Below are 14,647 nucleotides of genomic sequence, written 5' to 3'. Positions count from 1 at the left end.
GTTAGTCAAAATTGGCATCAACATGACTGTATTTTCATCTGTCACGTCTCTCAAACGTATCCTATAGGTGTGACTTTTAGGGACCAGTTGATCACCGCCATCTGTATGACAATAACGTCAAACTTATCTAGCAAGCCAACCGTTATTGATAAACGTGGATCAACCGATAATAATACCAAAAGTATGCCCTTTGATCCTTTTAGAGATTTATAAGTCCTTGCACTAACTGTTAAGGACACCAGCCCCAACAAGCTCCCACTTGTCCGTACAAGTGTATGTGCAATGACGTTATCCGCACTAACTGGAGGACACAAGCTCCAACAAACTCCCACTTGTCCGTACAAGTGTATGTGCGATAACCGATTCTCATATTCATTTAAAATTTCTCCCACTCAATGTAAAACAATTTGCAGATCCGGATCCGCAAAGGTCGTATTTTACAATCGATCTGTATCAAGAGTGGTTTCCCCGACTAGAGAGTAACTTAACTGATAAAACGAATCCGTATCCGAGCATGGCCATGCATTTCGATTCTGACTCCTCGAGTGGCCCTGAGAAATATCGAGTAACTGATAAAGGCTGAATATTTCCTTCAACTCGACTCCTTCCGATCTAAGCACACAAGATGAAATGACCCGAGAAAAAATCTACTTGGCCCCCTGTTACGGATGACCGTGAGAAAGAAACCAAAGTCACCCAAAATCTGCCGTAGTCTCAAGAGACAGTCGATAGTCAAAAGAATCGACTCTTAGGATCACCATGGATGTCCTATCCACGACCTGGCACCGAATGTTATAAAATATTTAGGACTCCACGTCGATGTCACAATTGTGTCCTACGAGATATCCGTATAAATCGCCTCTGTGATTGGTCAGTCAACTGGTTGACTTATGGCTCGTTGAACCCACCATCAACCAACGTCACAAAATAATTGCCGAGTTATCACTCATGTGGGCAATTAAGGACTAAAAATATAATGTTTGTTCAGTTCACTTTGTGGTGTTCAAAATTGTCGTACAATTTCACATGAAAAACAAAATATATAAATATCAAAACGATGATGTCGTATAGAGTACACAAGAAAATGAATCTAATCCATAAAAGAGTACTACAACTCAGGAACACGTTTAATTCCCATCGAATTAACATGCCCTTCATGCTTATCTTGTCGTAATGGTTTAGTGAGAGGATCTGCTATATTATCATGTGTAGCAATCTTTTCTATCACTACTTCCTTTTGCTCCACGTAATCTCGGATTAGATGAGCTTTCCGTTGTACATGTCTAGACGCGACATGGTACTCGGACTCAGTCGTAGAATCTGCTGTAACACTTTGTTTGGAACTCTTCCAGCTGACTGTAGCGCCATTAAGAGTAAAACCGAATCCAGACTGAGATTTCGAGTCATCTCGATCCATTAGTCAATGCCCAATCTTTAGTCCTCCGTAGGTACTTAAGAATGTTCTTGACAGGCATCCAATGTGATACACCTGGATGCTGTTGGAATCGACTTGTCATACTCAATGCATATACCACGTCTGGACGTGTGCATATCATGGCATACATGATTGATCCTATAGCCGAAGCATAAGGAATCCGGGTCATGCGCTCTTTCTCTTCCGGTGTCTCTAGTGCCTGAGACTTGCTCAAATGCACCACTGGAGCCATAGGAAGAAACCCCCTCTTGGAGTTAGTCATGCTGAATCTCTCTAGAATCTTGTCTATGTAAGACTCCTGACTGAGAGATAACATCCGACGTGATCTATCTCGATAGATACGGATGCCCAAAATTCTTTGTACCTCACCCAGATCTTTCATCTGGAAATGGTTTTTCAACCATACTTTTACCGAAGTTAAGAGAGGTATGTCATTCCCAATCAGGAGTATGTTGTCAACATACAATATTAGGAAGACAATCTTGCTCCCACTCGACTTGATATATAGACATGGTTCCTCGACTGGTCGAGTAAATCCATTGTCTTTTATCACTTGGTCGAAACGATGATTCCAACTCCTAGAAGCTTGCTTAAGTCCATAAATGGAGTCCACCTCGGATTTCATGGCCTCAAGCCATAACTTTGAGTCGGAACTAGTCATGGCACCTTTATAGGTTGCGGGTTCACTACTCGTTAAGAGTAGAATGTCATCTATGTCATGTTCCTCGACCATACCAATGTATCTGTCCGGAGGAATAGAGACTCTTCCCGACCTCCTAGGTTCCTCAGGAATATTAACCGCAGCCGGGATTGAAGGAATTGGTTCCTCCAATGGTTGCTCGGTATTTGGTTCTGGAACCTCCAATAGCTCGAAGGTTCTATCACTCTTTGCATTCTCGAGAAATTCCTTCTCTAAGAATGTCGCACTAGCCGCAACAAAAACACGTTGTTCGGTTGGCGAATAGAAGTAATGACCAAGTGTTCCTTTAGGATAACCTATAAAGTATGTCTTGACCGATCGCGGGCCGAGCTTATCCTCGTGTCTCCACTTGACATAAGCCTCGCAGCCCCAAACCCGTATAAATGACAAGTTAGGGACCGTTCCCTTCCATAGTTCATATGGAGTCTTGTCAACAGCTTTAGACGGACTTCGGTTAAGTATTAGAGCGGCTGACAAAAGAGCATAACCCCATAATGAATCAGGTGATACCGTGTGACTCATCATGGATCGAACCATATCAAGAAGTGTTCGATTTCTCCGTTCGGACACACCATTCAACTGAGGTGTTCCAGGTGGAGTTAACTGTAAGGCAATCCCACAGTCTTTGAGGTGTTGATCAAACTCGTGAGAAAGATACTCGCCACCACGATCTGAACGCAGTGTTTTAATCTTTCTACCCAAAGAGGTTCGTACCTGTCGGTATTCTTTGAATTTCTCAAAGGATTCACTTTTGTGCTTCATTAAGTAGACATAGCCATATCTACTTAAATCGTCCGTGAAAGTGATGAAATACCTATAGCCTTCTCGTGCGGTGATTGACATAGGTCCACATACATCCGTGTGTATGAGCCCTAATAGGTCAGCAGCGCGCATTCCAACACCTTTGAAGGAAATCCGAGTCATCTTACCGATGAGACATGATTCACACGTGCCAAATGATTGAAAATCAAAGGCCGAGATAGCTCCATTCTTTATGAGCTGTTTTACGCGTTTCTCATTAATGTGTCCCATGCGGCAGTGCCATAGATACGTTTGATCTTTGTCACCAACCTTTAACTTTTTATTCATTACGTGTAATATTTCGCTTTGTCCGATCTAAAACATAAATTCCATTCATGGAGACTGCCTTGCCATAAATCATATTGTGTAATGAGAAAATGCAAGAATTATTCTCTATTACAAATGAAAAACCAAGTTTGTCAAGTGCGAAAACAGAAATAATGTTTTTAGAAAGACTGGTACATAATAGCGATTATATAAAAATAACTCAAATCCGCTAGGAAGTGGATCACATATGTTCCCCTCGAGACGGCAGCCACTCGTGCTCCATTCCCGACACGCAGTCCACCTCACCCTTTACGAGGGGTTCGATGTTTCGGAGCCCCCGCACATGATTACACAGATGAGAACCACAACCAGGATCTAGTACCCAAGTTCCGTAACTTGCGTGGTTAATCTCAATCATATGAATAAAAGTAGAAGAGGAAGAAAACATACCAACGGGTTTAACGCGACCTGCCTTTATGTCCTCATGGTATACGGGACATGTACGCCTCCAATGCCCAGTCTTATGGCAATGGTGACACTCCATGTTACCATCCTTGCTCTTTGTCGCGCTTTGATGAGTTGCTCGACTCACCAGGACCACTCTTACCGATCCCGACTTCTTGAACTTCGCCTTACCTCTCTGCTAGGTCTCCGCTTTAGCTTTGCCCTTACCCTTGCCCTTGTTTGACACAACGAGAACATCCTGTTTCATGCTCCCACCGAACTTCATGTCCTTCTCGGTGCCGTACGAGGAGGGAGTGCGTTCATGGGGACTTTTCTTCAAATCATTCATATAGTAATTCGCTCTAAAGAGCGCAAAACCATCGTGGAGTGAATGAAGCATGCGGTCAATAACAATGTTCTCGCCGATCTTACAATCAAGCGTCTCCAGCTTCTCGACATTCTCAATCATGCTGAGAATGTGTGGGCTAACTGGTTGGCCCTTCTTTCGAGTCTCTCGCATCAAAGAAGCGAGTGGTATGCTCATAGGTCACGATTCTCGGTGCTTTCGAGAATTCCTTAGTGAGCGTGGTGAAAATCTTGTTTGCACCATGGGCTATGAAGCGTTTCTGCAAATTGGGTTCCATTGCAAAAATGAGTACGTTTTTAATCGCACCCGCTTCCATACAGAAATCGTTAAACTTGGCGATTTCATTAGCTCTAGCCGTGGGACCTGGGTTTGGCGGGATGGGCTCTATGAGATATTTGAGCTTCCCGTCGGCGCGCGGCATTCCGTAATGCCGCCTCCCAGTCCGCGAAGTTTGATCCATCATTCTTCAGTCGAGTAGACTGATTCATCTGATTCATGAAGATCCGAAGCCAGGACTCACGGTCCAATGTGGCATTTGGCATTGGGTCGTTAGTAGGACCAGCCATTTCGTTATAGCAGTTTAAAAATTCGTGTTCTACACTGAAAAAGAAAGAAAAAAAAACAAAAACGAAATAAACAACTCATCGAGGTGATTTAAGTCTATTTAAAATGTATTATAACATGTAGACTCAAGCACTTGCATAATTGATCTTCCTCAAGAATGATACAAGTGATCCCAAGACTCAATTTCCGTAAATTGATAAGCCAACTGTTTAGCTAGTTCTTCCGTAAGAACTCTTGGTCGATAGATTTCTGTAAATCCTATCTATAGTCCACCATGATCACAGGATCGTACGAGTGACCATAGTGTTGAGATAAAATAGGTCAATCGGTTCCAACTTACCCGACGTAGAAGGGGTCATATTATGCCTACCGACGAAGAAGGGACTCATTGGAGTTTGACCTATAAAGACCGTTCTCAATTTTTGTTTATACGAGGAAGATCCCATCAGCTTAATTTTAATTCATTTTAACTGAACGAATAACTAGCGTCTGCGTGAATGAATTAATTTAGGTGATGGCTTAGCATTGATCTGTGACATGAGAATGTCAAAGAAAACTAACTCGTGACCTCTATATGTGTCAGTTTTCATGCAATAAATAGGTGGTTTGGTTTTAGGCGGAATATGATGCATATTATCGTTACGAAAAATAAATAAAAGAATGCAATACGTAAATAAAATTCCTAGTGTGGCCTATCCTAGTAAAAAGAACATAATACAACTTTGGAATCCACCGTTGGACCCGAAAAGCTTGTCTTGATGTTCCATCTTTGACCTTGCAGCGGGAGTGAGCATCCGATCTCCATCTTTGGTCTTCTCAAAATTACAATTAAAATTTACAAAATATAAACCTATTTACATTCTAAATAAAAACTGTAATTACAAATGAAAAATCCCAAAACGGAGATACGAGATCTCAAAATACAACCAAGACCGTGTTCCATCATTACGGTAACACGTTCTACTAAGGCCACACTAAGTTACAACCGTTTGTAAAATAAATAAATACGTAATAAAAGCATTCAAAAGCATTCAAAATTAACGATAAATAAAATGCATCAACTAAAACAAATTTATTCGTGACATAATTCCGTAATTATGTTAAATTTATCCAAACCACCTTTTAACGATTAAAATTTATATGATAAAACCGCTTCTATCAGTTGAATTTTAATCTATTACAATCCGTTACTTTAAATACGCTTTAAAATAACTCAATGGTACGTGTGTGAACCGTTTCACAATCATAGAGAGTGTACAATATCCGTATAAAGTACATATTAAGGCCAAAAGAAAATTTAAAACAAAAAGGATAAATTTTCAAAGCTGCCAGAACAAAAATCCCTCGATCCAGGGACAAAAGTGCTCGATCGAGGAACAAAAGGGCTCGATCGACTGAACTGCTAGTCGATCGAGAGGTATGCTAATCAGAAAGTACTCGATCGACAATACTGGAGGTCGATCGAGGGCTTTTATCAGCAAATCTGCTCGATCGAGTACGAGGACTTCTCGATCGAGCGAAAGGGGGTTTTGAAAATGGTCGATCGAGTACAAAGAAGGACTCGATCGAGTAAAAACAAGACAGAAAAACCTCTCGATCGATTAAAAACAAGCTCGATCGAGAACAAAAGTTTCTGGAAAAAACAAAACCCTCGTGAAAACAGTTTTGTTGAAACAAAACAAACGCAATTTTGATCAAAACCGCATCAAAACAATTTTACAATCTGACAAAACTTGACATATTGTTATAATCTCCGTATAAAATAACAATATGCAAAAGAACAAAACGAAAAATGATGAATCAACCGTAAAACATGTCACGGTTTCAAAAACCGCAATGCCAGAGTGAAAATTGCTTTGTTGCCGCACGAAATTTCAAGACAATAAAAATCGTTTCAAGATCGTTTTTATGAAAAATCACAATGAAAATTTACGTGGCCTCGCTCTGATACCACTTGTGGGGTAATATCCGTATAAGACCCTTTAAATTTAGGACGATAACGTAAATTTAACATGTGAAATATGGTCATAAACGAAATATAATGAAAAACGATTAAGCACAAGAATTAACCTTCGGTCCTAGTGCAATTTGGCAATGAGAGATCAAAGTAGACCTCCTCCTAATTGTTGCACCCAAGATCGTCTGAGAATATGCCCTTGTGCTAGAAATGTGTTCTCTAATTGCCTTGCAATATTGAGAGAACTTGATGAGAGTTTTTCGAGATGTGAGATCTAGGTTTCAGAGAGAAATGATCTCCAAAACCCTAATTTTTGTCAAAAATGAATTAGGTTTCAAAAGGAGAGAAGGCTCTCCTTTTGTTGCCTCGGTCCGCGGGTCACTAGAGGAGGGAGTGGGCTTTCCACTTTCTCCTCATTTAACTCGTGATCCGTCTCGTCTCGCTAAAATGTATATGACGCGGTTTTTATTATAAATCGTCATCGGTTATCGGCTATTAAAATATCAACTAATAACACGGGTTAGTTGAAGTATTAATACATGTCCGACAAAGACGATATTGTATAATTTATTCAATATAAATTAATTAAATATAATCGTTTATATTTAATTTACGAATTAACTGTTTAATTCGCCTTAGCCCATTTTATTTAATCCGTATTAAATATAATATCTCAACATCACATTTTGACTAATTACTAGTCAAATAACTCGGACTAACTGGTTAGTCAAAATTAGCATCAACATGACTGTATTTTCATACTGTCACGTCTCTCAAACGTATCCTATAGGTGTGACTTTTAGGGACCAGTTGATCACCGCCATCTGTATGACAATAACGTCAAACTTATCTAGCAAGCCAACCGTTATTGATAAACGTGGATCAACTGATAATAATACCAAAAGTATGCCCTTTGATCCTTTTAGAGATTTATAAGTCCTTGCACTAACTGTTAAGGACACCAGCCCCAACAATCTCAGCCATTTAGTTTTGCTTGCAGGTTGTATAATTTAGTTGTATTTACACTGAGGCTGACAGATTATGGGTTCATTGGATTGATCATGTGTATATGAAAGGAGCTTATTGGTCTACTTATACACCTTCTGATTCCAATTGGAATTGGAGGAATATATGTAAAATAAAGGATGTTTTTAAAGCTGGTTATCAAAACAATGCGTGGAATTCTAATGTTAAAGGGTACTCTATGGGTGAGGGGTACAAATGGTTGAGAGGAGATCAGCCTAAGGTCTTTTGGTATAGAAGCATTTGGGGTGGTTGGAGTGCACCTAAACATTGTTTCATTTGTTGGTTTCTTGAATATGAAGCCTTAAATACTCGAGTGAAGCAGCATAAGATTGGGGGGTGTGCTGATAGCTTGTGTCTTTTATGTGAGGATGCTGAAGAAACTCATAAGCACCTCTTTGCGGAGTATAATAAATTAGTACTTCCAGGGATTGAGAAGTGGACTAATATGAAGATTCAATGCAATAGCAATGGAAGGAAGAGCCCTATACAGAAGAACGTCCTGGCTGTGATTAGGAATGCCTTTTTTTTCTGGGATTTGGTTTCAAAGGAACAATTGCAGGAAGAACTTATATCTGGAAACAACTGATGTACTTATCAGGCGCATTCAAACTAAAGTTAAGAGCAGATTATTACTTAAAATGAAGATGTTGGTTCATGAAAAGGATAGAGTATGGTTACATAGTATTGGTATTCATTGTTAGTTTTCTATTCTAGCAGTGATGTTCTTCGTTGGATGTATATAACTTGGAAAGTGATGTAATTTGGATTGATTTTAATGGCAAAGCTCACATTCAACAAAAAAAAAATTGTAAACGAATGATTGAAGACAACATATTCGCCCTTATAAACCAATTAGTTATTCATACCTAAGTCTTTAGCATTTAAAGGATTTAAGCCAAGAACAAATCAAATTAGATTCATATAAGATTGTTTTGATTGAGCAATTTGTAATGTGTTTAATTTTGAATTTAGATGTCATTTGAATATTGATAGGTACTGTAACACCCTCATTTATTTAAGAGCCTTTAGCAAGACATTCTTAAATAAAATAGACTGTTACCATCTCAGTTGTCCGAGGTAGTGAATAACAAAGATAAACAAACCAAAGTACTTTAAGATAAATAATTGATGTTGCCTCAAACGGTTTTATTACAATAGTTCTCAAAGAATAAACTGGTAGCTTTAAAATTACAACGCAACGGAAATAAAACTAATGTCTGAATTAAATACTAATAGTGGCAATTTAGACTCCAGTGACGGTCATATCTTGCTCCATTCCCATCCCAAGCATCCAAGACAGGTACTGTAATTACCTGCTTATTTTAATCTGCTCCCCATTTAACCGAAAATATTAAATGGTTCATAAAAGGTCGCCATCAATTAAAGGAGGCATCAATTTATTTTTGACATGACAACAACACACCTGTTAACCAAAGGTTGAGTAAAAAACTAAAGAACAGATTAATATATTGTGACAATCTTACAGTGAACAATAAGACACAATATCAATAACCACAAGTGAGGCCATTCGGCCAACCAAGGCTCACGGTCAAGATGCTTCACAGCTAAACACCTCCACGCACCCATATACACACCAATCTCAAGACCACGGTCAACTCTGGACACGAATTATGCCTGGTCGACCAATAATCTAAGGACCACGGACCTTCAACACCCCGGGCCTGGCATATCTATCTCAAGTCCACAACCGCAGTTGTGCCTGGCCTATCTGAATTGCAACACATGCCATAATAATAAACTCCGCACCGATCATTAATTAAACAATATGAGACAACCAAACCCAGCAGTTAAGAAAATAATCCACAACAATCCAATATAGCTACAACAAATAATCTTAGTAAACCAATCCAGTAAAACTGTTGTACAATAACATAAACCATCTTATAATCTTGCCAATACAATTAAACACGCCGACTCTCAAGTATAATTCATGCCAATAAAATTAAACATGTAATTCTCAAATATAATTCATTAAGACAACATAGTTCAGTAATTTCCTACCTTTTAGCAATTTCTTCAATAAGAGAACTAAAATTGCTCTTCTTGAAAGCTTTCTCCTAAATTACACAATAATTATACAATTACTAACTAATCTGTCAATATAATTCAATATGTAAACTACCTATAACAATCCACCACCAATCACCCTAATACACGGTCTAAACAACAACTCACACATCACCATGGGTCACGGTTGTCAACCTGTCCCTACGACACCCAATCTCGCCGGTCAAAGCTCATGGTCAGGTCAAACCCGTGGTGGTCAACCCACGGTCAAAGTATCGGTCACGGTCAAGGATAGTCAACGGACATTAAAATCGTAAACAATCAATTGTAAGACGGTTTTATGAAAAACATACCTTTAGATTTTAAGATGAAAAGCCGAATGAGCAACTCTTCTCCAATATCTCAATTCTCTCTTAACTTATGGGAGTTTTTGTGAAGCAGATAGGCATAAGGTGGTAGGGTAATGGGGTATTTATATTAGTAGATGTGATAGTTAGAAAATAGATAGGAAGGTTCCTTTTATTTTATTATTTCTATTTTTACTAATATGTGAATATTACCTCACTTAGATAACAACCCTCTTCCCCTTGCCCAATGTCCACACGCCTAAACGGACTTCCACCCTATTATTATGAGCATGTTTGGCCTTGCTTATGAAAAGAATTTTTGCTTTTGTGAAGAAGTTTTTATAAAAGCTACTTCTTGATAAAATTGTTCCTGTTTGGCCAAAGTTTTTGAAAAACTGATTTTACTAGTTTTGTCATATTTGGCCTAAACTAGTTTTTATCAATTTCTTTCTTTTTGTTAAAATATAAATTATATATATATATATATATATATATATATATATATGAAAAAATAATAAATATACAAAAGAGCAAAATTAACTTGCGAGATTTCCGACATCCACTAATAGACACTACATCCAGCTAAGAAGACCTCACACCACACAAACCATGTGAATCTAGCTAAAGAAAATGACTGTTCATCTTCACTAACTAGTAACTACACACAATTACTTGCGATATTTTCGACATCGTCTTTCCATCTCCTTTTTCATCTTACTCCCTCCATCATCACCTACCTCCATTTTCTTATTCTCCATTTCCGCGCATGAAGTTATGGAGGAGAAGGCCTGAAACGAAAGTGACGATGGATACAAGGATATGACGGGTTCGCTATTTTTTGTTCAGATCCGTCAACAGTTTCATGCCCCTTCATCTTAGCTCGCCTCAAATTCTGGTTTGCCATTCTTCATCTCTATTACTTATTGTCGATGAATAAGTTGATTGAACCTGATTAGAAAAGTTATTTTGATCTACTCAACTACTCTATACGGATTATCATCCTTTAATTCCAGTTTACTCTTGTTCCTTTGATTACAAATGTGGTTTTTCTGCAATTCAAAATCTGGTTTTTCTACACAATTCAAAATCCAAGGTAAAATGTTTGCTTTGGCCTGATTGATGCTTAACCATCCTTCAACGGCATGCCTAATTTTTCTACTGTACTCACAGCTGAAGAAGAGATGGCAAATATTCTCTTCTTCAGTTTCACAGATACATAATACACTAACACCAATAAAATAATATTATTACTATGTACTCCCTCCATTCAAATTTTATCACCCCATTTCAATATAATACCCCTCACATATATTGGATAAATGGGGTGATAAAAGTTGAATGGAGGGAGTATGTATTATTTAGCATCATACTACAGCCAGAGTTAGTGTAATAAGAAGTCTATCAGATGCCCAAGGGGCGGTCATTATCATGATTCTAATAGCATATATACAACTGTCTCACGCAAAACTAATAATTTCAAATAAAATATCAAACGGATGATCTACTCATAAGAGAACTAGCAATGTTATTACGAACAATAGCCATGTCATTGTCATCGTCATTATCATCTGCATCTCCACTATTCTCATTCGATTGATTATCTCCATGAGTGCCTCCATCTACATCATCTTCCTCTTCTACATTAGGCATATAGTTTGGGTCTTCATCACACTTGTCAAACTCTTCATCCTTAAGTGCATTTTTTCTGATATAATTGTGTAGCGCCATAGTTATAACAAGTACTTTTCATTGTGTAGAAAATTTATAATTAGGGATGTTAAACAGTATTCTCCATCCATTTTTCCAAACCCAAACGATATCTCTATGACGTTTCTAAGATAAGCGTGTGCATAATTAAATACTTCGAAGAATCCTGTTGGGGGCTGAGTTGAATGCCAAAAATCAGGAAGTTGATAGCGTATATGTTTTCCTTTAAAAGGTGCCAAATAGCCTTTCCTATTCGAATAACCTGCATCAAGCAGATAATATTTGCTTGAAAAAGAAAATGTTAGTTTACGAATTAAAAAAAGCAACAAAAGATGTATACTTACATGAAAAATACAGTACTTTTACGTACTTTGAGGGGGGTGCGGGAATATATTTTTCCCTTGTAACTTTTTCTGTGTTGTAGTGAGGATGCGAGAATCATGAGCAGACCCTTCCCATCCAGCTTCAACAAAAGTGAATAGCATGTCAAAATTGCAAAATACCATGGCATTTTGCGTTGCATAATTTTTTCTACCGATATAAGGGATCTCGTCCTCCTTAGGAATAATTACTGCACGAACGTGTGTACCATATATAGCACCTATACACTGTTCAAAATGAGGCCAAAATTTATAATCTTCTCGAATCTTACTTGGAACTTCTTTAAAAAGATGATCCGGGGGTCTTATGATGTCTCTAGAAAAAGCCACCAAAGATGATAAAACCTCTTTAAATTTCCTGATAATTGTTTCTCCTGAATGCTTGAACCTAGTTTGAAGAGTACGCTTGGAATGATTATGTGCGCAAATGACCAGAAATATTGCAAGTGCCTCTTCTGCACGCATCTCTCTAGTTTGATGCAACCCGTAATTAGCCACTAATAAATTGACTAATTTTATAAAGACATGGGATTCCATCCTAAATGTCCTGTAACTTTCACCGGGTGTATTTAGCACTTCAATCACAAATTGACATCCTGAACAAATTGATGTTCTCACCTTTTGCTTTGAAAGATATATATTTAACATAATACTCTCTGCACACTATCAATCCAAAGGCGACAAGCACATATACCCTGAGTTTTTCATAGGTTTGTTGTTGAAGCAACACTTCCATGTCCATTTCCGAGTCTTTATTTTCTGTCTCATTCTCACTCACTGAATCTGAATCGAGGTTTTCTTCAATATTATAAATATCCATATCATTCATTCCACCGTCATTTACATCATCAACAGTAAGACCTTCAACATACTATAAAAAGACAAAGTACATAAACTAAAATATATCATACGATTAAAATTAAATAAAAAATGTCATACTTGTTTAAATTTCATAAACAACATAACCAAATTAAGTTACTACATAAAAAATGTCATACTTATTTAAATATCATTAACCACCTAACCCAATTAAACAACTTAAGACTACCATAGCTAAAATGACTTCAAATTAAACAACTTAAGAGTAATATAACTAAAATGACTAACATGATATCAAACACAAATGAAATTTAGCGTCGAGAAGTGTGACTTTTCTCTCTTTTGAGCTCCTCTTTCAGCCAATTAATAACTCGAATATCATCTTCTTCCAGCACAATAAATATTTCTCTATACACACGATTCACAAATAAACGTGTACCCAGCATAAATAGCTCACTTTTAGGCTCTATTGATGTAATGTTTTTTTAACACAGTTATGCACTCGGTAGTACTATATCCAGATTGATCACTTGTTTTGGTATTTGTAACTGTAGCCTCCATCACATTACATATTCTGTCCAGTTGACTTTGCATCAACAAGGTTGTACTAACTTTTGATTTCTTGCCCTTTGATATACTACATGTCCTCTCATTTTGGGTATTTTCCTTTCTTTTCTTTTCATTTAGTTGCTCTTTTTTCAAAATCAAATCAATATCTACCTCAATGTTTTCCAAATCAATATTTTTATCATCAACCAAATCATCATTAAATTCTTCATTAGGTGCATCATATTCTTCATCAAAGTCGGACTGATTCACAACATATGGATTGAAAGAATTATTGCCAATTGCAAGTCTTAGAAAATATTATTTCCATTTCTGTCAAATTCTCTACACCACCATGTCGAAAATTAGCTACTTCAGGATTAACCTGCAATTTTTTTTAGAATAAACCTTCGAAATTTATAATATTGTATTACAACATGATATTGAATATCCATAGTACTTAAATGTTGTAACTAACCTTTTCCTTTTCATCCCACCATGTATCATCAGCATCAATGGTCCCTTTTTCGTGATCCCATCCTAGACCAGTCTCGGGACCAATTAACTACTTCAATGTCTTATAATAAGTTTAAAGATTCCCATTTATTCTTAAGTTGCACTTTGTCGTACCTTCGTCTAGTTTTAAGTTGAAATTTTCTCACCACATTTTCCCATCCTACTCTATTAAAGTGTGTATTAGGCCTATTTCCAACATGAACCTCTTCAGCGCATATTTCACAAAATATCTATGTTGTTATTCGACCCCAACTTGCCCTCTCTTTTTTCGGAACAAAATTTGAAGGATCAGTAGGTCGTACTAGATGTTGACTTTTCATCATCTTTGGATGATAAATCTAACCATTCAAGCTCACAATCATATTTAAGACAAAAATACAAAGATAACAGACTATAGCTTAAAGCTCCATAAATCACAAACCTGATCATTCATACAAGAATTTAATAATCCAGTCATAGACTGAGATTTGAAAAATCATGTACGCCATAATCTACAGGTTGTTTCCCCTAAAATGTAAATTTTAAATAAGAAACAAGAAATTAATTCAACCACACTTGGCAAAATAAAATGGTAACTACAATTTGAAGAGGCTTACCATAGATGAGGGTGCTCTAGGAGTAACTCTGATGTTAGGGTCAGTGTTGTTGTTCTCTATTGAATAAGGAGTTGGAGAAAATCTTTGATGCATTTCGTTTTATCTATGGAAAAAAATTAACATCAATAAGACACACAAGAATTCATC

The 14,647-nt window shown here is 37.3% G+C and overlaps 1 long non-coding RNA gene across 1 annotated transcript; it reads right to left on the bottom strand.

The window, feature by feature from the left end:
* Positions 1–8,655: 8,655 nt before the first annotated feature.
* On the bottom strand, positions 8,656–10,369 carry LOC141612871 (uncharacterized). The gene is made up of 2 exons (XR_012529206.1): positions 9,943–10,369; positions 8,656–9,639 (listed from the first exon to the last, which is right to left on the bottom strand). It is a non-coding gene; the product is annotated as an uncharacterized LOC141612871 (long non-coding RNA).
* Positions 10,370–14,647: the final 4,278 nt, after the last annotated feature.

This window comes from Silene latifolia, chromosome 1 (genome assembly GCF_048544455.1).
Source record: "Silene latifolia isolate original U9 population chromosome 1, ASM4854445v1, whole genome shotgun sequence".
Taxonomy (NCBI): Eukaryota; Viridiplantae; Streptophyta; class Magnoliopsida; order Caryophyllales; family Caryophyllaceae; genus Silene; species Silene latifolia.
The sequence above is the reverse complement of the archived record's forward strand: the minus strand, read 5'-3'. Positions and strand labels throughout refer to the sequence as shown.